The 27,036-nt window shown below is 36.4% G+C and overlaps 1 long non-coding RNA gene across 1 annotated transcript; it reads right to left on the minus strand.

Moving 5' to 3' along the window:
* On the minus strand, positions 1-27,036 carry LOC127473000 (uncharacterized). The gene is made up of 4 exons (XR_007905230.1): positions 26,920-27,036; positions 13,641-13,720; positions 3,472-3,590; positions 1-78 (listed from the first exon to the last, which is right to left on the minus strand). It is a non-coding gene; the product is annotated as an uncharacterized LOC127473000 (long non-coding RNA).

The following is a 27,036-nucleotide window of genomic DNA, read 5'->3' on the forward strand; positions in this document are numbered from 1 at the left end:
TCTCTTGCAATCATCACAGAGTTCACTAGACCATTTCACAAGTGTCAAAGCCAGTTTCAAAGATGGAGAATGTTTACTCTGTACGGGTGTAAGAGTGGGAGAAAAGAGGAAGCGAAATAATCCAAGGGAAAAAAATAATTACCTATTTCATTGAAAGTAAAAATATGTACTTCTAGCACAGGATTCATCTTTGATGTGTCTCACCATACATTTACACAACCATTGCAGACAAATTTGATCTCTGATGACCAGTTTCTGAATAATTCAATGGACAAGGACCCATTAACTTCTTAAATTTAGAATCAAACTCATGCCTAGGTATGTGTTTTAGTGGTGGAATACATGAAGTCACTTACAGCTTGTTAGTGCACCTCTTTGGGAAATATAGTTTATACTAACCTTGCAAGAACTCACAGCTTGCAGAGACAAACCCTTTCTAGCAGTAAGCTTGCTTTGACTTAGCTCTTAATTACACTGCATAGAGTATCACCATCGATTAGTTTATCTGTAATCGTTCAGCTTAACATATAGCATAAGCTAAATCAATAATGCACGAAATAAAGACCAAACATTTCATGTATGTATTTAATGTAAAAAGGCTGTGCTTTTCCAAATTGACAGTCATGTCTGAATCTTTATATTCTCAAAACAGTCAATAAAGGATTACAATTTTAAAATATTTTGAAGTGTCCTTGTAAATCAGGAGCCTAAGTTCTATTTTCCAATGTGACTTGAAGCCTTTTGGTTTTTTATGGCATTTGGCAATCTAAATCTCCAAGCCTCATTGTAAAATGGGACTTAGATATCTTTGTAAATTTTACTCTTTGTCCAATAGTTTGTATTTTATGACATTTATGGTATTATCAAGTTGGGAAATCTGAGCCTACTGTATCACAGAATCACAGAATCATTCAAGTTGGAAGGGACCTCTGGAGATCATCTAGTCCAACTCCCTTTCTAATGCAGGGCCACCTAGAGCAGATGAAATAGGAACTCATCCAGGTGGGTTTTCAATGTCTCTAGAGAGAGACTCCAGACAGCCTGTTCCAGTTCTCTGCCGCCGTCGATATAAAGTAGTTCTTCCTCATGTTGAGGAAGAAATCATAGATTTCTTCTCCTATAGTTTCATATCACAACCTTTGAGGGATACCTGGAAATATTTTTTCATCTTCCTTTAGGTCTTCACAAATCTCTTGAGGGGAAGGGCTTCAGAACGCATTTTTATGAACATTTAAATTTTACTTGTATGTCAAGTAATAAGTGTGTAAAATAAAGGACTGCTATTAATAAGCAGTTACATTATACACTAAATCCATGTCATGAATCAGAGTTCTAAGACAAATACCCAGCCACATGACAAAATCAGAATCAACTGACTCCAATGGTTTCTGATATACTACCAGCCAGAAGACAGAGAGCTTTATATTTCTCTGGTAGACAACATTTCGGTTCCAGTAAATATTCATTGACTGTTAATTTTCTGAGTAGCTGTGGTGCTAATATAAATTTTGCCAGTTCGTGTAAGTCAGCAAAAAGCCATGAAAGCTAGCACTTAATATCACACATAGACAGCTTAAGTCAGCACTGCAGTTACCACTACAGGAGACCAAAGTGACCCAGAATAAACTTTGCTAAATTCTTAAGGAAAATTAAGAGCAAGAAAAAAGAAATAAAACTTTTCCTACATTTGCTTATCCTATTATTTTATTATGCCATATTCTCTGGACTCTACAGATCTTCTCTATCTGGCCTGCAGGCATATAACTCTGATTTCAACAGAGGCAAGACACTAACTACTTTTGAGAATTGAGACTGAAATATTTTGGATTAGGCACAGTCATTTAAATAAAAAATACCCCAAACACATTTTTTAATGTCTAGACCATCTAGATGATTGAGGCCTCTAGATATTATCATAATTTTGTATTCTAAATACACTGCTATAGTTAATGACAAGAAGACACAAATCAAGACAAAAGTAACAAAATAAAAAAAGGAGTAATTTTGTGCAGATGCTGCTGATATAACTGCTTTAGAAGTCCTTCACGTTGTTGTGCATGCCCTCTCTAATTTGTCATTTCCCTCGTCTGCTTTAGGCACTTATTTCCAACAAAGTGTACTACAGAATACATTATGAGCTGGGTATTAAGAATCAAGAATATCATGTTTTACTAAGAGTTCTCCTTCTGACTTCTGGAGTGAAATGTGCAAATCACTTAACTCTGTATACTCAGTTTGACCATTTATATAATGGACCATCAACCATTATATAATGAATCATCCACTGCTAGCATCACTTTGAGAGCTTGGTACCCACTTAACAAGTACTTAAAAGCTGCAGCAGTGATTCTGGTCTAGTCTTTATGGGAGAAATTTTCTTCTGCATCTTCCTGCTCTTTTGAAAGATCTTGAGGAGGATGAAATATGTGGACCATAAATTTTATACTGAAGGCAGAGAGAACCATAATAAGACAATGTTCTGGGAATGACTGGGATTAGAGTTGGTCATTTTGCTGCTTATGAAAAGAGGTCCTAATAGCAAGTTGCCACAGCACATTCATCAGGGCATTTGGTGGCCACCAGCTGTTGCAATGTGGTGTGCTCTGCAATCTATTGTTTGTGATCATCTGGTGCCCATGGGGACACCACAACACAGGTCAGAGGATGATAGATAAGATTGGAGCAATGATCAATTCTAGTCTACTATTCCACTTCTTATTCAGCAGGATATTAACTTTAAGAGTTTTCCATTCAGTGACCTCGATAATTGGAAGGCACTAATTAAGTAATTTCTCACAAGGGTACAATATTACTGTCACAACTTTTTAAGGAACATAAAACTCATACTGACAGTCACTGCAGTTCAGCCATAGGGCAAGGTGAAACTTTTAGACCAAATAATTTTTATATCCAACGTACGTAGATTTGGGTCAATGGACATATTTAATTAATCAATGTTCACTTTGTGAAATAGTTTGAAATTAGTGGAACGGAGAGGAATTTTTAAAAAGCTTAATTATTGGAATTCCAGGTAATTGAAAAATTATTTAAAAATTATTTTTGCTTTGAAATTAATTCAATTTCTTTTTTAGAAAGTATAAATAACCATATATTCAAATTTGAATTAAATAAAATTATGAATTTTTTAAAAACAAAATTTGTACTAACAGTATTTGTAACTGTGCTGAAAGCGAACTCAGATCAAGGAATTCTCTTTCCTAGCTTAGACCCTTTCTCCTGCCAGGAACACAGCAAGATGTATTGAGCTGAGAAAGACTGAATTGTCTTTAATAATAAAAAAAACCCAAACACAAAGACAACTAAATGCTATGCTTCTTTCAGAAATGAAAAAAATGTATAAACCAAGTATTTATTAAAAAGGTCTTTGAATTTTAATAAAAAGGTGACAGTCTTCAACCATCAACATTGAACTTTCTGGAGAGAAAATTCTGCATTGACTTCAATCTTTACCTGATGAGCAAACCCCTGATTTTCTCCCATCTGTTTTTTAATTCATGATTGTCTTGGATGCCAGACTTATCTCCAGGGCCTCCTTTGGTTATCATAAGAGTATTATCCTCCAAGATTACCTAAATAATAAAAAATAATCCAATGACATTTCTAGTGAACAAATGAAACAGTTTGAAGCTGTGAAATACCAAAGTTTCAATGCACTTTCATAATAGGAGATTCTCATTTCACAGAATAACTCAGTGCTGACCTTCAAGCGAGAAGGAAAATGGAGGATCAACTTCTATCAACTCTAAAACATATCACTTGTTAATACTCTCAGTGAGAATGGCAGATATAGGCTATATTTACTGTTGATGAAAACATACGTTGTGACTCGCTTCATGGTAGAACAGAACAGAAAATATTATTTTTTGTAGTATGGAGATCCTACTTTGGTTTTATTGGCCCTGGCAGCCAGGAGGGTCAACCTTGTCCTGGGGGGCATCAGACAAAGCATCACCAGCCGGTCGAGGGAGGGGATTGTCCTGCTCTGCTCTGCACTGGTGCGGCCTCACCTTGAATATTGTGGCAGCTTTGGGCATCACAACATAAGAAAGATATTAAGCTCTTAGAGAGTGTCCAAAGGAGGGCAATGAGGATGGTGAAGGGCCTTGAGGGGAAGCTGTATGAGGAATGGCTGAGGTCACTTGGTCTGTTGAGCCTGGCGAAGAGGCTCAACCTCATTGCAGTTACAACTTCCTTGTGAGAAGAGTAGGGGCAGACACTGATCTTTTCTCTGTGGTGACCAGTGACAGGAACCAACAGAATGCCCTGAAGTTATGTCAGGAGAGGTTTAGGTCGGATATTAGAAAAAGGTTCTTCCCCAAGAGGTGGTTGGGCACTGGTACAGGCTCCCCAGGGAAGTGGGGAGCACCAAGCCTGGCAGAATTCAGGAAACATTTGGATGATACTCTCAGGCACATGGTGTGATTCTTGGACATGGTCCTGTGCAGGGCTAGGAGCTGGACTTGATGATCCTTGTGGGTCCTTTCCAACTCAGCATTCTCTGTGATTCTGTGATTCTGTGGCTTTAGGACTCATTTAGTGAATCTACAACACGCTTGCAACAAACGTGGGTAGAGCCCTTCCCAAATCTTCGTTCGCGAAGCCCAGCCATGACATGACAGTGAATCTAGCACTAAGGGATTATAAGAATCACTAACACCCCTCAAAAAATATTTTCTGTTCCATTAACGGAGGAGGAGCACATACATTTATATTTTTGTTTGGTTTTGTTTGTTTGTTTGTTTTTATTGTTTTGTTTTGTTTAAATCATCATAGGCTTAGTCCAATCTTTTAAGTAGTTAGGAACCTCAAAGCTAGGCTGTGAGGAAACCTCACACAATCAAACACTGGCTTGGAAGGGAATCTCTAGGATGACCAAAGCTTTAATGTCCATAGTGCCATGAGAATATCACAGGAGATTTTACTGTCTAGAAGAACAAATTTAAATCTAAAATAGAAAGAAGACAAAGTTAACATTAAAAAGGTTTGGGTTGGCAATATTAATTCCCAATTTGAGAGAGGCTCCTTACTTAGTCCAAAAGAACCTTCCCATTTCTGAAATAAGTTCCTTTCTTAGGCAAGGATTCCTACTGCATTCTGATTTGTCTCTTCCTTCTCTCCATTGTGAAGTCAAGAAAATAAGTAATAGTCATTTTATAATAGAAGCCAAATTAAATGATTTGCCACGTGGTGTCTGATAATTAACTAAATAAGATTCCCTCAAACAAGCAAATCTAACTTGTTTTTATGACTACATTAAAATGTGAATCTTAAGCAAAACAAGAACATAAATCTCACTAGAAGATGTTATAATATAATCAAACATGATTCTGAGTAGAGAAAAGGTTTTATTGAAAGCCATAAAACTTCTTCAGATGCCAGTGGAAAAAAATATGATAATAAAATCAGCTCCAGTTTAATGGCTTGGTAAATGAAGAGAACATTAAATGGAGTCCTGCAGGGTGCTTACAGTCCACCCCATTATTATCTCCTCCCCACAATCAGAGTGCATCCTCTAAGTGCCTCACTGTGAGCTTTTTACTTTGGGGGCCACTCCTGTCTCCCCACTGACATTTCACTGGCCAGTGCATCCTTTCAAGGGAGTACAAGTCTGGAGAACTAAAACCTTGTGCAGATAAAGGCTGCAGCCCTTACCCAGGTGCATAGCCATCAGTCCAGGAGAGCACAGACAGCAGGCTTAGTCTGTCAGCAAAATGCACAGCAGGATGGTTGTTTGCACGTACAGGAAAGACCCATTAACAGAGCAATAATATTCTAACCTAGAATTAAATTCTACACTCTATATTCTATAGTGTCTTTTTTCCCCTAAGGAAAAAATAATCAGCATATAACCATCTCCAGATCTCTTAGCATAAGGAGGGGAAAAGCCCTGGGCTAAAAATAAAAAATTAAAATAACATGGTGTCTTTTCTGACATACAGTCTGTCAGGGTGCCTTAAGTTCTAGTCTTCTACTCCTGAGCCTTATTTTGGAGAGAAAGTCCAAGCAGGAAGATTTCATTCAGGATACAAATTCATCATTAGACACCTACATATGTGCAAATTCTAAATTAGGAATTTAGAGTATCTAAAACCAATACAGTTACAGAACAGCAGACTGAAACTACTCCTAGAATTCCTCTTTCTTTATTTCATGGAAATCTCACTCCTACTTGCTAATCACTTTATTGGAGGTAATCTAAAATCCAAAGGAGTTGCTAGAACATGGAATGAGTTAAACCTTTTCTGGAAAGAGCTTTTCCAATTTCAATTCCAACTGTACATTTAATATTTCCAATTAAAACAACAGCTTTAAGCTCTCATGGAATTTTTGTTTAAAAATAACTAGATATTTCAAATACACAGCAAAATTTGGCAGGGCAGATGCTGAAAAAGGCTTTTACAGAATGAGAGAATAGTGCATGAAAAGGAGTTGAAAATTTCTAAGCCTAGACCTTGCTGCTCAGGACACAAAAAGAGAGTAAAATTAGAACACGTCATAAGAGTATGATCATCAAGTCATAGATTGGTTTGGATTTGAAGGGACCTTTAAAGATCACCTAGTCCACCTCTCTACCATGGGCAGGGACACCTTCTACTAGAGCAGGTTGTGAAGAGACCTTGAGAGATGGGGCATCTACAACCTCTCTGGACAACCTGTTCCAGTGTCTCAGCACTCTCACAGTAAGAATTTCTTCTAAATACCTGACCTAAACCTTGCCTCTTTCAATGTACAGTCATCACTCCTTGTCCTATTGCTAAAAGCCTTTGTAGTGGGGATTTTCCCTTCCTGTTATTTATGGGATCTGCAAGGAGTTGAAATGCAATTCGCACATCACTATTCTCAAATTATGTCTGAGCCCTTATTAGTAGACAAGGAAACTGAAGGTTTCCTCCATCTCTGTCTTATGTAAGCTGATAGGAGATGTGAAGCACATAGGAATGGATATATTGTTAAAAAATAGCATAGATTAATATGACCTAGAATGAACTAGATAGCACAAGTCAACCATTTTAAAAATCTTAAACATCTTTGTGTGGGCAAAGCTGTGGGTCATGTTCATTTGAAGCATTGATGCATTAAATGAAGTGTTGCCCCTATGTGCTGTCAGCACCATCCTTCTACATTGTGTGAATTCCACATGAAACAGGCAAATAGCTTTACGCCCACTATTTTCCCATCTCTGTGCTTACACTATTTTCTGACAGAGAAATTAATGATGGTGTTGTTTGTTCAGCAGCCCAGAATGAGAGCTAATCTGACATCTTGTGTCACAACTAGAGTTTGTAATGGAATTATTAAAGAGAGGAACAGGTCTAAAGGGTAAGCTTCAAATATTACAGGTTGAAAGAGACAGAGGGAGGAATACAGATCACTGTACACTGAAGCAATGTGAGAAGTGGGGAGATAAAAAATTCCTTGAAACAAGAGGAAAGAGCAGAGTCAGGTTCTGATTTTGCAGGGGTTTATGTGAAATAGCAGGAAATGGTCATTCTGGCTATCTTCCCCCTTCTCCACCATGTACGCTTATCTATGCCAAACTCTATGTTGTTCTGCAAGGAAATTGCATATTATATTATATTATATTATATTATATTATATTATATTATATTATGTTATGTTATGTTATGTTATATTATATTATGTTATGTTATGTTATATTATATTATATTATATTATATTATATTATATTATATTATATTATATTATATTATATTATATTATATTATATTTACTGTGTGTGTTTCAGGATTTGTTGCTAACTATTCAGCCTAGGCAGCCCCAAAGGGCTAGAAGTAGGGTTAGATATGTCTGAATGGGGAATCAGCTGGAGTGACTGGAATGAGAGGTCAGTAGTATGTGTAGGTTGTAGCCCAAGCTTGCAGTGCCATGGATTGCTGACTGGTTACACTGACTGAGGCTGACTTGTTAAAAATGTGTGTATTACTAATACCTGCTTTACTTTGCATATCTTTGCAGGGGAGTGTAGTAGTGGTGGTGGTGGTGTGTGTGTGTGTCCCCTACCCATTCTTGAGTTTATTGTCTAAATGGAAACAAGCAAATTAGAACCAGAATTTTTGATAATGCATAAAATGTGGTTAGACAGCATTGTCACCAACATCTTTTAGAGTTCTTTCAACCCGCATTTTCCAAATCACAGCAGTAAAATAATGCAAGAGAATCTTTATATTTCACTGCAGAGAAGGAAGCATCTCAGCCTGCCTGGGAAGCACCTACAGAAGTAAAAAATAAGTTTGAGCATACTTTGAATGTTCACAGAGTTTGAATACACTATAATTAAGCAATGAACTGAGAATGAGTCAATTTCCACAATGGAACTGAATTATACCAGTGTGAGACCTGGAGATGGACAGCACCATATGACACATGAAAAAACTTGAGATGTATTACTAAAAAGACAAATAGTTTTCATTTTGCCCCAATGTATTAAAAAAACCCTAATTCATCAGAAAGACTGAACAAGGTGAGAATCAGAATATCTCATGGATACAGCTGTCAACCCCACTATAAATTGGAAAGAGGGTATTTGAACTCAGCTTTTCTGTATCTTAAGGTGAACTAAAGCAACACTGATTTACACAAGTTTTCTGGTTGATTTATTAATTCCTGCTGTAATGGGCAAATAGGGCAAGTAAGAACTTAAAAGCAATGATTCCAGCTAGCATATGGGTACCTAAATAGTGTTATTAAATAGCTTTTATTTCCCATATTAACCAACATGATACTTTGGAAAAACAATTTTTGAAGTGTTAGACTATTTTTTTTTATTTTTCTGAAATTTGTGGTTTGTTTGTTTGGAAGGGTTTTTTTCCCTTCTGCTTAAACAGTTCATTGCATATGACCTTTTCCTAGGGGTATGTCAAATTTTATGCTCTGGAAAAATTCCAGGCTTGCTAGTTAGCATGTCTGAATGAATAACTGGTTTACACAGTATTACTTTGTTTTGGTATCTTGTCCCATAACAAGAGAAATAAGTGTGTTTCATAAGAAGTAAAACAGAGTCTACTTAAAACCAGCAACAGCAAATAATCATGCATTTTAATTTCAGCCTGTAGCACTTTGTACTACTTCAAATCACACATTTTAATATCAGATTGAGACAATATTACCTTTCTATATGTTAAGCACCAGAATTTGTGTTCCACAACACAGATGTTAAAGCCTCAGAGCGCTGGCAGTTCAGAATAACCACGAAGAAAAACACAGTGGAGTGAGGTGGGAAAGGGAGGGCACTTGTTAAATCCTATGCACCTTCTATCTAATTTATTATATAACATATATATTTACTTGTTATGGATGAAGAATTAAATCAGCATCAGAGAATGGAGAAGAGTGACATACTATGAACAAGCGAAGTTTATTCACTGTTTGGTGTACAGATATTCATCATAAGCTGATCACCACAGATGCTGAAAAGATCCAAACTCATTCCAAGTAATCTTTCTTCCATGCATAATGCTGTAAATTAAGCAAGAATATTTTCAGTGGGGACTGACTATCTGAAAATGCAGGATTTGGCCACTGCTAGAGCCAAGAATGGAAGTAAGATTGAACTGTGACTTGACCCGATATGGCTGTTTCTACACAAAATCAGCAGTGAGAACACTTATTAGGTAAGAAGACAGCACTGATAAGCAGGATGTTGTTATTAAAGTCCTTGGCAACATATAGGCAGGAAGGAAACTTGCATGCATCGATACTTTAGACCATAAGAATTGAGAATGAATAAATTGAAGAAAGAGAGGTTTTCAAATTGTCAAGCACTCCTCCATATATATAATCTACTGCACTGCACCACCAGGACACTGTTTCTGGTTTCTAGTGGACCTGGATTTCAGTTGTGACTGGAAACATGGAAATTTGTTGGCTAGCATGTCTTTAATCAACTATTGGCTTTATATTGTTCCATTTTTAACATTTCTTTTGTTCTCCCACCACTATGGATATGTCAGATAATGACATTTTTTTCTAACTTTCAGTCATCTTTCAAGTTAATCAGAAATATTGAAAATATAAACCTTTTGTAGTTACCTGTAAAGAATATAATAGAAAGTATGAAAGTTGGCTTAAATATTTTCTGAAAGTTTGACAAAAATATTCTTGTCTGAAAATGTTAATTAATTGAAAAAACCTTTTCAATGATGCACATGAGTTTTAACAAATCCTTCAATAAAGGCCTTTCAGCTCCAGTTTGGGATTTGGAGTCTGAGACAGATAGAACCAACTCAATTCTCAGAATTATTTCTTATATAACTCAGAATTCTCATATCATTAGAGAATGTCCTAATCAATCCACTCCTAGCTGTTCTGGAAAATACCCTGTCTGCTTATGATTAAACAAATAAAATATTTTTACTCTTTTTTTGGTGAATGTATAGTGGTAAAAACCTCAAGATCTCTATTTCACAGGAGGAGAGACAAAACCTTCCACACATTTAATCTATCAATACTTTAGCTAAGAAGAAAATGTGAGGGCCTCCAGGTAAGAGCAGATAGGGAATTGAGGCAGAGGCCACTGTCTCTCTATGAGGGTGCTACACTGCGTTTTACTGCAGGATAATTCTAGAAAAAGAAGTTCGTTTGGCTACTGAACTTGAACTGAACTTGGACTTAACTTGAAGGACCTTACGTTGGATTTTAAACAACATATTTAAATAACTGGCAGAAGGTTAACAAATTTTGGTAAGCAAGAACCTGGAGCAGATAAAATCCAACAATTCTGGAGGGCAAGGTTCTGCATCCCATTATCTGTGTCCTGAACAAAACAGACCCTAATAATTAGTGATTATAAAACTTCAGTGATGATATTTAGTTTCTTTGCCCTGCACGTCAATGAATGACATAATAACAACCATATCCTACAGAAATGTACGTATAAGATTGTTTTAAGAGTCTCAATTGAGGTGCCAATGAACACTAAATTTATTTAAATACTCCTGGATAAATTAGGCAAAATTTCTTCATGAGAGATGTATGATTTTGAGATATCTGTCTTTGTCATTTAGGTTTTCAATATTATATTGAATTAATTTTAATCAAAATATTCAGTGAGATATTTCTTTCATGACATCCAGGGAAGAATGTCTTCTCAGATTAGGCTTTAGCAATGAGAGGCAAAATCTGATCTAACCTCTGGAAGCCATTAGTAATGGTGTTTAATTGATTGGTGTTTGTTCTGATGTTGAATGGGATAAATGTGGCAGAAATCTGATTAAACTGGTTTAGGTAAAAGCATAAATTACTGAGAAGGGAATCAAAGAGAAGTATAAGAAATAGTGGCAGAGTAGAAATTTCACTTAGGGATAACATGGGCCTCTCCACCAAGATATTATTAATTAATTAAAAATAATAGTTTAAAAGCCTGGATAAAACAAAGTGACAAAAACAAACCCAAAAACCAACAAAACAAACACACAAAAACCCCAAACCAAACCAACAAACAAACAAAAAAAACCCAAACAAAAAAACCCCAAACACTGTGAAAAGAACATTAGGAATTAATGGCATGAATGAGAAACTAGCTCATGCAGACTAAGTGCTATTTTCCTAAGAGACAACTGAAAATTAAGAAAAAAATTACACTAACAAGATATCCTGGGTTTCAGGACTGCAACTGAGTTACCTATACAGTAGAGGGACTTGCAGCAGAATCTGTAGTATCTGCTTTCAGACTCTTTGATCACAAGAAAAATTTGGTATACTATCCATGCTTTCAAAATGCGCCATGTCAGCAGAATAGTGGTGAAAACTATGAACATTTGGGAAAACAGTTCTGATATCTGGAGTCCTTCCAGCACTTTGATTTTGGTTACCCATGTAGGGAGCGGGGATATTTACATTTTATTGGAAATTATGTTTTAAGTTCTGCATCTGGAACTTCAGAGAATTTCAAATCAGACACAGTGGAATGAAGCTTTCTTCCTTTTATCTGTTTTTAGTGACACAATCCAAAAGCCTGTATCATTGGGAAACACTAGTTCCAAAGAATCATAAGCTATTGAGAGCTGACTAAAAAAAAACCCATACATAAGAAATGTAATTATTTTTCTCTATGTTTCCCAACTTACTTTAAAACACACTATTCCATACATAAATATTGAATAATACTATTATAGTCTGTCTAGAAATACATTTTGTGCCAAAGTCTGAAGTCCAGAGAGACTTTTCTTCATATTCGAAGAGCATGAAGCTGTATAGAAAGAGTACAAAAAAGTCCATTACATATCAACAAGAAAATCTGATATCCAGGACTTTTTTGGCCAAGTTACAAATCATGATTCCAGTTTGAAAAAAAATTAAAATGCTCATCTGGATAATTGGGAATCCCATATTTTAATAATTTTAATATATTAATTTCATGAGTGCATTTTTATAAATGTGTTCTTCTCCAAAAGAATTTTCTGTTAAAAGATTTCCAACCAGGTTTTCTGTATGGCAGTCAGTACAGTTACAAAACTGCCCTACACTCCTCTACAACTGTCTTGGACTTGTAGAGTTTTTCTGGGTAGGTTTTATGACTAAAGTGAGCATATGAAAATCACAGCTGGAAGAATTTTGTTCAGTTCCTTTTCTTTTGTTAAGAGCAACACTCAGTTTCTGTTGGTAGGAGAAAAAATAGTTAGATCTTGATCTAAAGAGCACACTTATTTCTTGATTTTAGCCAATATATTTTTAAATGTGAAAGACTTGCACTTAATGCCAATTTTGATACATACTTAAAGCTCATGGAATTGTATTAATACCTTATCAGAAACAGGTACTTAAAGTGATGAAAAATTACATATAACTTCTAACTGCATTATATTTTTTTTATATTTGAACGAGTAGGGTTTTGATATTATGCACTTAGAGGACAGAGGATGCTAACATTACAAGTAAAATTTTTTAATGTTTAGGAGGATTCCTGAAGAGGACAATGAAGAATATGAATTAGATATACACATGATCTGCCGGTTTTTTCATTTTTACATGTTTACATTGTTTTGTGCTTCATTGTGGCTTCATGGTACTTACGGCAAGCCTGTGATTGGCTGCTCAGCCACAGCAAGCCCAGGCAGAACAAAAGCCTGTGCACTTTATTGGTAGCCAATCCTTAGATGAAAACTTGGAGGCCATACTATTTGAGTTTATGGTATGGGAATAGTGTAAAGTGCAATTAGTATATCTTCTTGTGTAAAAAGATAAGCAGAAAATTCTCATTTTTGAACAGTACTTTACACAACTAAGATGAAAATTGCTCTCTGGGAAATAATTAGAAAATTAAGTATCTCAAAGGGATTAGTAATTATAGATTCTGGAGTTCATTTACATTTAGTAGAGCCTGTAGAAATGGTCCTATTGTGTTTATCACATTAGTCCAACTATTTTACTGTGATTAGCTTTCATCACTAGTGCTGGTGGAATACTGGAAATCGAATTACCTCAAATAGAATACCAATTAGAATACCTCCATTCTATCTTATTTCAGCACAAACACCATATTACATCGTATGTTGGCAGATTCCTATAAGACACTATGTGACTTTGAACTTTTAGGAGTACTGAGAATGTGGAAACTTGCTACTCATGGTATAGAAAACCTTATACCCATCTTTACTTACATGGGAAGTAGTAGACAGAATAATGAGTCAAACACAGTTAGAGATGTCACAATCAGAATATCTCTTTGGTCAGAAAATACCTGGAACATAGAGAAAGGAATAGAAATTGTCAGCAATTTATGTTGCAAAAACCAATACAAGGATGAGTCAGCACTACACAGGCCACTAATCACTTAATATCCTGTTTGTTTTGAGCTGAAACACAGCCTGGGCCCCTTGAGTACTCAAAGAGTCTAAAGAGACCACTTGGTCTGTTGGAAACAGTTTCACTATACTGAGATTTCCACACATCAGATCCCACATATTTAGTTAAAGCCAAAACACACAGTTAACAAACTAATCCACCGCTGTCTTCTAGTTAAACAAAATGCCCATAGAATAAAGAATATATACAAAAAAGCTAGAAGTGAAAAATCTGCAATCTCTGATTTCTACCTCACTTTTATTTCCCCCCACTATTAAGTTGACAAAGTTTTTGTTTGTAGTCATTTGCAGAGTTCTTGAAACAATTTTGAGAGTGTTCATTCCTATGTAAGGGTGCCCATTCTTCCACCTACTTCTTTTAAAGGTTCTATTTAACAATTCAGATTTGAAAAATTATGCTAAAACTTTTTTCTGGATTAAATACTGAAAGAAGGCTTTTTCAAATTATATATATTTTATATTATATATATATAATATATATATATTATATATAGTACATCTTAATGTTTATCACCTCCATATAAGCCAGTTGGAATAAGTATTTTTGATCTTAAAGTTTTTTGTGCTATTGTCTTTCATTACAGCAAGAAACAGAATAGAATTCCAACTGATGTATGTTTGACACTTAAGTATTATTCAACATTTGCATTTTATGTTATGTTTTTTCAATTTAGTAGTTCACATAAAAACTCTGAGCCCTGAAAATTCATTGGAATGCTATTTGTTTTCTGAAAACCACCTAGTGAACTTGCTAAAAAATATGAAAAAGAAATAGACTCTGTCCAGAAACGCAAAGAGCCCAGTGAAAGGAGTCTTGCTCTTTCTTGCTTATATAATTTCTGATTGTGTGGCATTGTCTTATTCAGTTCTACATGAAGTTTCAAAACGTATGGTGAGGAAGTGACCAGTGACATACGGAACTCAGAATATTCTGCAGTGGGTATTTATAGATAATTTTCTCCCTTAGGCAGTTATTAATTTCTAGGCCGGGAATTATTTAGAAAACCCCAGAGCTGAAACAGTAGTCACGGTTATGAAAATATAACAGTGTTCTCATTCCTCACTTACCTTCAAAAGAATAATTTGAAGATTGGAAGACATAAAAAAAAAACCCCAAACATGTTAAAAAGGTGACCCAGAGTAGATGAATGAGAAACCTGGGCAAAGATTAGAACTCATCATGAAATTCTTTAATCAAAGAGAAATACTTTGTGGCTAAAATCCAGTCATTGGCAATGAAACTATTACCTGGAAGTAAGGTAACATTCTGTTTTAATGGTAACTGTGTAATGATGTCTTTCGGTTCAAGTGGGGCCCATTTCCGGTTGCTGAATTTAATTGTATTTCCAAGAGAAATTTAGTAATTCAAAGCAGAAGTTTCAGAGTTTTATTCATTAATTAAATTGCACGATTTTATGGTTGAAAGTATGGCTATTTATACATAATGGTGCTTTTTTGGTTCAAATTATGATTCATTTTCTTAGAAGTTTTATGAATGCTCTTTCTATACCATTTTATAGGTAAAGTTTCATTATCTTGATTAAATAAGACCTAAACTAATCCTCGAAATACCTTTGTTTAGTACCTATAGAGTAGCAGAAAGCAAATTTGGATGTAAGTTAGTTGTCACAGGTTTTTTTCTGAACCTACATTCCCCTGTATTCCAATATCCCTGACAACAATCTCAAACCCTTGCCTAAGCATAAAGTTCATGACTGCATTCAATACAGAGTAAATTAGGTTTTGAAGGCTTGCCTTTTATCTGAGAAAGAAACAAGTCCACATGTTTTTAAGACAAAGTGTTATGCTTTTGGAGTAAGTTTGTTTAAGGTTCCAATAGGAGCTATTAAAGGCATGTAGGTGATCATTTCATCAAGTAGAGAAAGGATAATAAAATGAAAGGAATCTAATTTGCTATTTTAATATGCTTCAAAATACATCAAGATACCTGACTTTATTTATTGCCTTAGATCTAAACTTATTTTAAGATGAAAGCCACCTGAAGTGGTTAGAGAGGCTCCTTATCTTCTGTGTGCAAATTTTTAGCTAACCTAGCCCATGTTTTTACCTAAACCTGAAGCCGAGTTATAAATAACTTTTGCCGAATTTATGAATTTGAATTAAAACTATTTAGAATCCATTGGAGTCTAATGACTTCAACTGCAAACCAGAAAAAGCATATCAGTAAAGAAAAAATTCCTTTAAAATTCATTGGGATTGAAATACCACTCCTCGTATTAATTTCCATCCTTAGATTCCTGCTATGATAGTATTTATTGAGTGACTTCTACCTACTTTGCCATGCGGATTTTCTCTAATATGAATGAAATCTACTAAACAAGAAGTAAGGAAAGGAGGGGAACAAGGGTTGATTCTCTTTCCAGTGATAGTTCCTTCCCAAGAGAGAACCTGCTGTAGCAGCACTACTGGGGTTGCAGGTGCTAGGCCATGAGAAAACCAGTATGTGAATAAGATTGGAGAACAATAAAGGAAAAGTATTCCCACAGGAAGACTGAGCCTCTGTGGAAATAATATTACTGCTACAGCAGCCTGAGTGAAAGGTCACAGAACTGCAAATAGTATAACTAATACTAAGAAACCAGGATAAACAAGGTACTTATGGAATGCAAGATAAATATGTTTTACGTGTAAGGATGGAGTTTTCAGGTGTATACCAGCAATGTGTTTATTTTGAGCAGTCCTACTTCCCACATGGAGGCCTGCTGTCCTCTCAGAATGACACTGTACTTCTACATCACCTTGACTATTGAGAATTCCTGGCTCAACCATATGTTTCCCTCATAAAACGGTAAGTGCCAGCAGGGCAAATCAGTCCTTGATTTATATCCTATCACAGAATCAAATCTCAAATGCTTAAACAGACTTTTCATCTCAGGACACTTTTCCTGGGCCACCACTGATAGTGATAGCAAGTGGAATACAAAACTTTCACAGCAACCTGAAATAAGAGCATTGAAACAGGTTTTATTGTATTACTCTTGATGCAGACTTTATGTATGCAAGGCCTTTTTTCTTCCGGCTTTAACAAATATGACAGTTACGCACAAGAGCAGATATGATTTAGTCTACAGAGGAACCAGTAAGACTTAGGTCCGTGGAAGACAGGACAAAGGCTTTGCATACCAACTATCAAGTGCATAAGCACATCTACTTCAGCACAGAAGAAGGTAAATATTTTGTGTAAATCACTGTCAACCACATCCAAAAGACCCTGTGATATAGCGATGAGGAAGAGAGATTCACTGTGCCTGTTCAATATGTGCTAAGAGTATAATGATGGGATTCTCCAAAACAAACAGTTCAGATTTTCCTGTCTGTGAAGATATCCCTAAGGCAAGAATACATTTGTTGTTTTTATTTAATGACTCAAGGCAGCTGCCTCTTCTGTTTCTGTTATCTTTACTTACATTGTACATCTTCAAGTTGTTTTTGGAATGAATGTGCTCTGCTCAGGCCTTTTTATTTTATTACTCTTGGGATACTTGTGAAGCACAGACTGCGAACAGACTCTCTTGCTTGTAATTCAGTCTTTCATTTGCATTTCTATTAATTAGTGAGAGGGAAGGAAGTTCATAGAAAAGAACTATCCCTGAAACAGTTTACTGTGTTTGTGTAGACGTATAGTGCATCAAGAGTGTGAGCATCAAGACTATGGTACAGTTTTCTCCTAAATGTCTAAACGGTGTGGAGACCAAGAGGACACTAGTGAATCAGAATCGCTGTACCTAAGACACACTGTCTGAACTCATTTCAAGAACATTCTGGCTACAGGATAAAAGATAATTGGCCATCCATGATTTATGAACAACCAATATCTTGGTCAAAGCAGGAGAAAGAACTCTAAGTAGATTGTTCATTTACAGCAAATCTGTCTTTTCCAGAAAGTCTAAATCTTGCCTGCACAGCAGCTGCCTGTGCAATGTAGTTATTTCTGCATTTGCTGTCTTCTCAATTTGTCTTTGATAGAAAACATAGAAACTATAGCACCTATAGCCAACCTCTTGCTTTCTCATCTCCATTCACATCTGAACTGAGTAGCAGCTATTTTCCAAAAGACAACAGGAACTGCAGTTCTTACTGGTCATTACACAAAAGAGTACAAGGAGGGCATGACAACTCCTTTGCCTTGCCAGCTGTATACGCCTGTGTATGGCCAGGCACAGGAGGAAGCATGAGATACAGGAATGAATAGACAGCTTCTCTCTACAGAAGCTGGAAAACACTGAGGAGGAGTTTGGACCTGCTAGCTTGCCCTAAAGTTACTTCAACAAGAATTCATTTCCATGTACTAAAAAAATCACGGATTATCAAAGAGAATGGCATATGTTTTCCCAAAACTGCATGTGGCAGGTTATCTGTCATTTTACACACTCTGTAAGCACTTGCACCCACAATCAGGTAAAACAGAGTCATGAAGAACAAATGATTGATACTCCCAGACCACCCATTTTAGTGTTTCTATTGTTTATTCAGTAGGTATTTGCCACATATATCCATACCATAATTTTACCCTCAGGTTTGCACTGCAGATTTTTAAAAATAGATATTTATTTTAGTACAGTGCATAACCAGAAACTGATGATTTATACTTTTTATAGAGTTCTGGCTACTTAGTGCTATATCCTGCCACACATGACAGAGAAAGTACTGGACTAAAACAAAGCTACAGAGGCTGGATTGATGAAAAGGCTAAATTGAGGACCAAGAACACTATGTATTTTGGTACACTTAGTGTAGTGAAGATCCTGTAGCACAAACTCACATGATAACAAAAACAAACAAACAAACAAATAATAAAAGGGTGACTGAAACCCCATTTGTGTTTCCATGTCAGTTGATCTTGGTGGTTGTGAGCACCTCAAAGACAACTTCTTCCCAGAAGAGCATTATAAGCCTGAACTTAGAATTTGTATGCAAGTCATGTCATGGCTGTGGGCAGTGCTGCCATGCCTAAATAATTTATGCCATCCTCATTTTCAAAGAACTTGTGCAGTAGCACACCATCCAGGCAAGAGCTCCTCAAGGGAAACCAGGCTAGGGGTGTCTTGCAGCCACACTTTCATTTTCCTTGGTCCATATCCTTATCTCTTCAGCAGCAGCTTGCAGAGAATTGTAACTTCTGACCCAGGGAGCTTATTACTGATGCTTGGGCTTTAATGTCTGGAGAATAACAACAGTGAGATAACAGTCTGTGTGTGGAACAGGCACAAGAGGAACAGGGCTCTAGAGTTGGTTTTGCTCCCCTATCACAGCTACACTGAAGTCCTACAGACTTGCCACACGTGCCTTCAGAGACTGCTGTTTTCCTCATTCACAACCCGAGGCTGTTTCTTTTCAGATTTCTGCTATTTACAAAGTGAAAACATCATTGATTTTATTGTTAGCTTTGATAGGATTATAGAATGATAGATACCTCTGGCAATTGTGTAATGCAACTTAATTTTTTTTGTTTGGCCTGCCTTTCCAAGAAAGTGCAGTTCACATACTTGTGCTGTCTGCCCAACTGACCATTCTGTTATTAGTTTCCCCAAATTACGTTTTTCCCAATTCACTAATTTCAGCCAAATTTGCCAGAGTGTAACTGCATACAGAAGAAAGACTCAAACTCTGTCCTGTAGCAGACAGTACATGCTGCCACTCTTTCAGGCAAAGAGGTAGGGGATGTTGGAGTGTTCAGGGAACATGAAAGCAACTGAATACTCTTTTATACTGTCTTTAAGGATTGCTACTCTGCACTTTATTGTGTCTTAGCCTTACAGGTGAAGGTCTAAGCCACTTTCCTCCTTGCCTGGCCCAGAGGGTGACTTTTCAACTAGAACTCTCTCCCTAAACTCTGTAATTTAGTTAGCAACTATTAAGCACCTTACTATTTTGGAAAAGTGTTTGGAGAGCAGAGCAAATGCATTCACCACTTCTTCAATAATTGTTGACATATAGGGCATTAATGATTGGCTTGAAGGAGTTGATTGCCTAAGGCACAGCTCCAGTAATCAACAATCCTTGGAACATTCTGTGCCAAGGTTACTTCTGCCCACAAAAATGAAATAGGAGTCAGGGAGACAATTTATTTAGCCTATTCATAAAAACTGTTATGATTCTAAGCACAAAACAATAATAGTAAAATCATGATGTTAAAACCAAAGATAACAAGATACAACATTCGAGAATAAAAGCAAATCTTGCATACAGTTAGAGTTGCATACAGTTGCTGTCAGCTAATGTACTCCAAAGAATGAATGGTAGAACAACCAAGAGCAGATAAACATGCAGTGGAAGAGCCCTAATTGTTATGAATGAAATTTCTCTGTTCCTGAAGCAACTTGCTGTATACTCTAAAATTAGCCAGCAACAGACACCCATGAAGCCCATTTTTGAGGTAATTTCACACCTGAAGGTTTGCAGCTGAGAAAGATGCTCAGCAGGAAAAATAGATGAATATCAGGTATCCCTAGTTAACTTTGAAAATCACAGCAGATCCAACTCAGCCTAATCCAAAGCAGGATAGGAACTAGATACAAAATGATGAAATACTTTGAGTTATTCACTCAGCCCTTTTTGCTGCTTATGGTGTTGCAGAATATGTGGAGAGATGCAGCTACTTCCATGTAATGCTAATACGTCTTTCCCAGTATTGTGCATTTCCAAAGAAAAGTGAACTGCAGCACATTATAACTGGGAGCTATTACTTATATCCTGTCCATCTAGAAGTTCAGAGAATTTCACGCACTATAAACATAAAGGATAAGCTAATTAAAGTCTGATGACAGTAATTGACACTATAGACCTCCACAATAGCACAACCAGGTGCTTGCTTGGTCTGTTTGATCTTTCAGTTTCCTCTGTCCTGTCTTTGAAAGGTATCTCTGCAGAGCTGCTGTAAAGGTGCTGGAGACGTTGGACATTATGCATCCATGCTCAGTGCTGTGCGTGTGCATGTGCAGACCACTCTAAAGTTGTACCAGTTGTGAGAAACCTGTCTGAACTGTTTGGATTCAGATCTGCTATGCTTTGGCTGTAGGACCCCTTTCAAACAGTCTGGGGCTTGGAACTGTAGCCTCTGAGGGAAATGAAAGAAAAAACCATCTGGTTGTTTTACTGACTGTTGGAAAGGACATTGTTTCACCAGAGCTGACCACCAAGCAAGATGTGGTATTACAGGGATGTATTTGAAGTTCAGAGGTTAAAATATTTTCATCTCTTTTAGATGAATTCAGAAAATGCATCCCACAGCAGTTCTGTCTCCCTGCATAAACAATGCTCCTCTTAGAAATTGTTGGAGGTTCCTCACCTTCTTTTCTGCTCTTCTATCATTTTGCTAGTTCCTCTGGATCATGAACTCTCAACATTCCTTTATGGTCTGGAGGCTTTAATGGAGGAGTCACAGGAATTAGTTTGTGCTCCTGTGATTCTATCAGTATCTTACCAGCGTACCCTTTTCCAAAGACAGAAACTCTCCAACAGGTCCCAGGCCCTCTATCACTGCTGCTCTCTAAGGGCCTGAAGGACAACCCGAGCTTTTGCAGTTCCAGCTGGCACAAAAGCAACACTGCAGAAACACAGTCACCCTAGGTCAAAAGGGTATAGCAGTAATTAAATTGCAGTTCTGTGCAGAAAAGTGACAGTATAAAAATGCTGCTGTACGCTTGTGTTTATTATGCTTCTTTGACTCCAGATGTACACAGTTTGCAGCTAAAAGATTTTCTTTCTTAACTTGACTCTTTTGCCAAGCTAATGTGAATCAGAATCAAGATAAGGTCCTTTCTTAATTTTTTGCCTTACTACTAACTGGCCAAAATAAGCCTTCAGCAACACAGGTATCATCCTATCACACCAGAATATATTCTTAGGTCTGTCTGAACAGGCCAAACCCAGTGATTCCAGAGCTGTTTACTGCAGAAAGTTCTACTGAATATCGCTGGTGATAGCTCTGCAGGTGTAATATAAAGTAACATACTTACAGCTAAAATCAACACAGGAAGCTGACAAAGGAAGGAAGCAGCTTTGCTAGCAAGAAGGTGCCATTTCAACACAGCCATTTTTCTGCCTGGGATGGCACTTTCTATGAGCTCAGGCCCTAGGGCAAATCACTTCGTGATGATGGTAAGTGAGCTGAAAGCCAATCTCAGTCAGCAATAAAATAACAGGATAGGATTAAGAAAGAAGTAAGTGGTGATATATCAAAAATATGGAGTATTTTTGACAAAAGATGTGATGAGGAAGCCAGAGGCTAGAGAAAAAGAAGTAATGAAGATGAAAAACTGGAAAACCATAAGATGGACAAAGAAAGATGAAGGAGTCTAAAAGGGTTCAGTCAAGGAGAGCAAAAATAAGGAAATAACTCCAGAAAAAAGGAATAGGAAGTTATCTATATAACAGGAAGACAGACATCATTAGAAATTAAGAGAATGGTTGAGGTAATTCTGTTAAGAAGGAGCACAGTGGTAGAAGAGGAAGGCAAAACACTGAAGAGGAAAGAAACAGAATTTTAGGAAACAGGTTAGTAAAAGAAGAGTTATGCATCTCTCAAACATAGAACCATCCCTCAATACTAATGCTGCCTAAGAAAAAGATAAAGTAAATCAATTTAAAAATAGGGTATTTATTTATTTACTTAAGGGGGTGGTATGTGTGTATATGTGTATTTTGCTTTAAGTTGCACTTCAAAGGTAGGAATAGTTTCATTTTAGGGCATCCTCAAGACTTTTGAGATGCACCATTTAGCAGTACTGTAGAAGGGTAATCCCACTGGCTGTTTTCAAGGGCATGTGATAGTGGAAGTTTCAACAAAACAGAGTCATGTGAAGTCATTGCTATTTTGACTTTGTTCTTTTGCTTACAGACTTTCCTAGGGCAGTATGTAATGTCTTTTTAACTACTCACCACCCTTGTTTCACTAACCTATCTATCTCAGAAAGACTATTAATGTTTATTTTGTGCTGTGAAAAGTCACTTCATAATCTCAATTCTTCTTCTTTATATACTAATCATCTTCTGCTTTGTTGAAAATAGTATCGATGCAAGTGAAGAGCTAATATAAATCAGTATTTGACATTTATCTTTTCATCGCAAATAATAATTTTCTTATTCTACTTCATGCTCATAATCCATCTTTCCATTTATCTGGGCTCTGTCCTCTCTCACTTTATACTTCAGTAATCTCATCTGAAGGAATTAAAACAAGATCTGACCTTATGTATAATCTCCCACAGGTGTATTTGCATTGTACGAGGAAAGATTTAACTGTCTGGCGGCTGCTGCTGTCACTACCGTCTTTATATCATGGTGATAACTTCCTAAAGATCACATTCAGAACATATTCTACCTGGACTTACCCAAAAAAATTACAGACACATTCTATCTGGAAACAGTTTTAATCTGCATGCATCTAAAGCTCCTCTGAGGCTGGTGCATAATAACCTTAACTACTAACTGGGTTATATTTGTAGAATTTCAGACAATGCACAACACTAAACTGGAATGGCACCATTTGAACATTTCAGGAGCAGGTGCAGGTTATAGGCAAATATAATTAAATTTTGAAGAAGAAGAAGGTGAAAATCCTGCCTGGAGGAAAGGTCCTAGAAGTAGGAAAAGACCCTGCAGATCAGGGAGCACATGGAGACAAATGGGAGATGCTGAAGGACCTTGGCCAACAATATCAAATACTGACAACTGCGAGCAGCTGCAAAGCACAAACTGACACAACTTCACTGATTGGCAGTGATGTCCATGCTAGAAAAGGGAAGTGAAGCCCTAGGGAAAATAATGCTGAGGTGGGAGTGAGCAAGTGAGATAATAGAGCCGAACAAAAGCTCTAAACTTAATGGTTCTTAAAATCCGGATTTGCTACTGGCTGTGTTTTACTCTGTCTTCCTTGTGACAGTGAATAAGAGGGATAACGTATTTCATATCATATCATATTTTATCATATTTTATCCTTCTTTAAAAACACAATTTCTTGCTAAGGATTCTCGGAATTTTAGTAAACTTCCCATGTAGTACTAATTTGTAATATACCATAAATTATGCCTCCTGAACATCAAAATGAACAAAATAGTCTAAATTATACCTCATAGTACAATTTATGATCCTTTAAAGAGGACAAAAACAACTAGTAAAAAATAAGTTTATTACAGATTTAAGTGCAGTTCCATCCCCTTGTACTGTTCCCTTTACTTAACATTATAAGCTGGTACACAAAACGAAGTTCAGAAATTCCATTCATTAAAAGTAGTGGTTTTTGTATTTTTTACAAAAGAGTTTCAACTGTCAGTGAATTATATGTTATGTGCAAAATCACCCACTTTGTCTGTCTCCACCTCCTTATACTTTTTCTAAAAGACACTGTAGACTGTGACTTGCAGATAACAAACGAGAATTCCTGTGGAGAATACAATAGAATAGCAAAACAGAGTAACTCATGTATATGTTCCTGAAAAGCTCTTGAAAACAGACTATACCGAATAAGTGTTCTAACCAAGATAAAATTTCAGTGAGAAGATCTCAGATGCACGTGAAGCAGAAAAAAAGGAGAGTCAGCCTTACCCTATTAAATGAAAATCCTATAATAAATCTACAAAGGTCATGAGGGACCCAAAAAGTGCAGATTTGAGATAGCTGGAAAACTCTGTTAATGGTGGAAGTATACAGTAGGTTGGTGTATGTAAACAGAGTACATAGAAATATATCTACCCTTCTAATAAATGCAAAAAATTATGGCTTCAAGGTGAAGAAAAGAAACAAATTTTCTACCATAAAGGAGGTTGCTAGGATATCCTTCTGAGAACATATGTATTATAAGATAATGGTTTTGGATTAACTGCTGAGTCATGTTCTGATATTTATATATCTGGTTATTTAAACTGGCGATTTTTGTACACAATCTCTTATTCCAAGAAAAGACAGAAGGACATAATTCTTTATCCATATAGCTGCAACATGGGATACAAAACAGGCCACAGTTTCTGAATTCTTAGTCACAGCCCTATTATGACCATACAGGTCAGAGTGAGGGGGCAAAAAAAATCTCTGGAGTCTCTCCAACTTCTAAAAGAAGAAAATGTTTCTTATGCCTAAGGAAAAATGTCACTTGGATTAGATCGGGGAAAAGGAGAAGAAACTTCCTTCCACCACTGCCATTCTAGACCACTGCCACAATTAGGAAACTTCTCATATTTTAGTTATCTGTGCAGCTTTCACTGTAGACAGGATCTAATATCTGCAGAACATTTTAAGAAAAATCTACTTTTGATTTGTTGAACAAGAACTGAGTTGGAAAAAGGGAGACTGGAACACGTTTTGTTGTAGTTACAAGTTAGGGAAAAGCACCTGCGATTCCATAATCTCTTCCCCAATTAAGCATGTTTCTGCCAGTCAACATTTCTTAGGTTCTGGTGCAGTGCTGTGTAATTGCATTTCTATCTCTCAGACTCCCTTTTCTCTTGTTTCAGTTGTACTGCAAGGCTCTGTCATCCCTATCTTAGTTTTCACACACTATCTTACATAATCTCATCAGAATTTCATTGGTGACATGAATGTCTCTCTAGAATACACGTGAGTCTCACAGATCCTTTGGCAGAAAAGGTCATAAGGTCATTCTGAAGCAGTATTTCAAGCCCCAAATGAAAAAAAATTGTTATGCTACTGGAGGGGAAAAAAAAAACTACAAAAGAAAGTCAACACACACATTAAAGGAGGAAACACAGAGATGTAGAAAAAGAAATTGAGGGAAGTTAGATTGAGACTGATACAAAATATTGATTTTAAAAGTTAAATATTTTAAAGCCTTATCTGTCTGAACAGTAGCGCACAGAAGTACAGATATGGCCCTTGATATCCTGGCAGGAATGCGCAAGACTATAGCCTTAGTCTACCTTATCTTCCAAAAGTTTTTAGTAGGTTTAATGTTAATGAAACCAGTAGTTACTCCCCTCCAGCCATTATATGTTTCCAAACTAAAAGGCAAAGCTGAGTGAGAACATCATGCAGTCTTTGAGGCTGGTTTAGGCAGCTTATATGAGGGTAAATACATTAGATTTGTTAATACACACCGCCCTTTTACAGTACCTCATTGCAATGAACTTGGTATGGTTTATGAATATTCATTATCACAAATGTCATAATCTCAGCAAATCAAATAAGTAGTAGTTAAGGAATATCTCCATTACACAGGTGGCAAAGAAAAAAATTGATAACCTGGTGAAGGCTTTACAGTGGGTTAGAGAGATCAAGAAACATAACTTGGCAGGCTGACTTTCTTCCCCTTGACACCAGGGAACCAGTAAACAGAGATTAAGAACTGCTCACCATTCAAATGAAAAAATGCCATACAGGACTTATTACATTCCTAGTGTTCTGCTAATATTCTATGTTTGTGGGTAATGGGGAAGCTTTCAAAACTTTAGAAACTTCTCGTGTTAGTTTTAATTTCGTGGTAATCGCGAGAGCGTAAATGTGGCAGTACTTGTAAACTGATAATTTACCTTTAGGCTCTCTAATGTCTTGCTGGAAATACTTCTGAGTCTTCTTTAAAATGTCCCATTTTCACTGGGCTATTAACTCAGAAGGCTACTTTGGAAAATCCTTCTACATATTATTTTACTTTTAGGATTTCTTGCAACATGTGGATGAATATGGCAAAATAACTTATAGTAAGACGTTCAGGAAAGTATAAGCATGACAAGCCAGCTCTAAGAGAGAGTCAGTAAACTTCCTTTTTAGTGACAGACAGAACAATCAGGAATAAAGTAACTAGCCCAGAAAATGCCTGTCTGCTAAGAAAGCCTTTCAATTCCTATATTCCTGTCTTTGAGTTTGACTTAATTTTAGTTGCTACCTAATTTTAACTTGTTTATTAATAAATGATAATTCATAGAAAACATGCAATAATTAAATATAAACATTTAAGAAATATGAGGTTTTAATATTTAATATATTTTGGGTTTTAAAATATAAGGAAAAAGTATTTTCCTTCTCAGTCTTATTCCTAAATAAGGAAAAAAAGTAATGTGATAGAAGTGGCAGATTTAGCACTTCTACTTAAACAAATACCCACTTGGTCCTGCTTTTGGGGACCAAGACAGCAAAGTTCTGGATTTTCTCCCTTTAGAAAGTAGACTGGCCACAGTAAAGGTGTTTAAACAACTGCAGGGATAAACGCCTTCAGAATTGA

This window comes from Manacus candei, unplaced genomic scaffold (assembly GCF_025592945.1).
Source record: "Manacus candei isolate 608988 ecotype Guabito, Panama unplaced genomic scaffold, ASM2559294v1 h1tg000033l, whole genome shotgun sequence".
Taxonomy (NCBI): Eukaryota; Metazoa; Chordata; class Aves; order Passeriformes; family Pipridae; genus Manacus; species Manacus candei.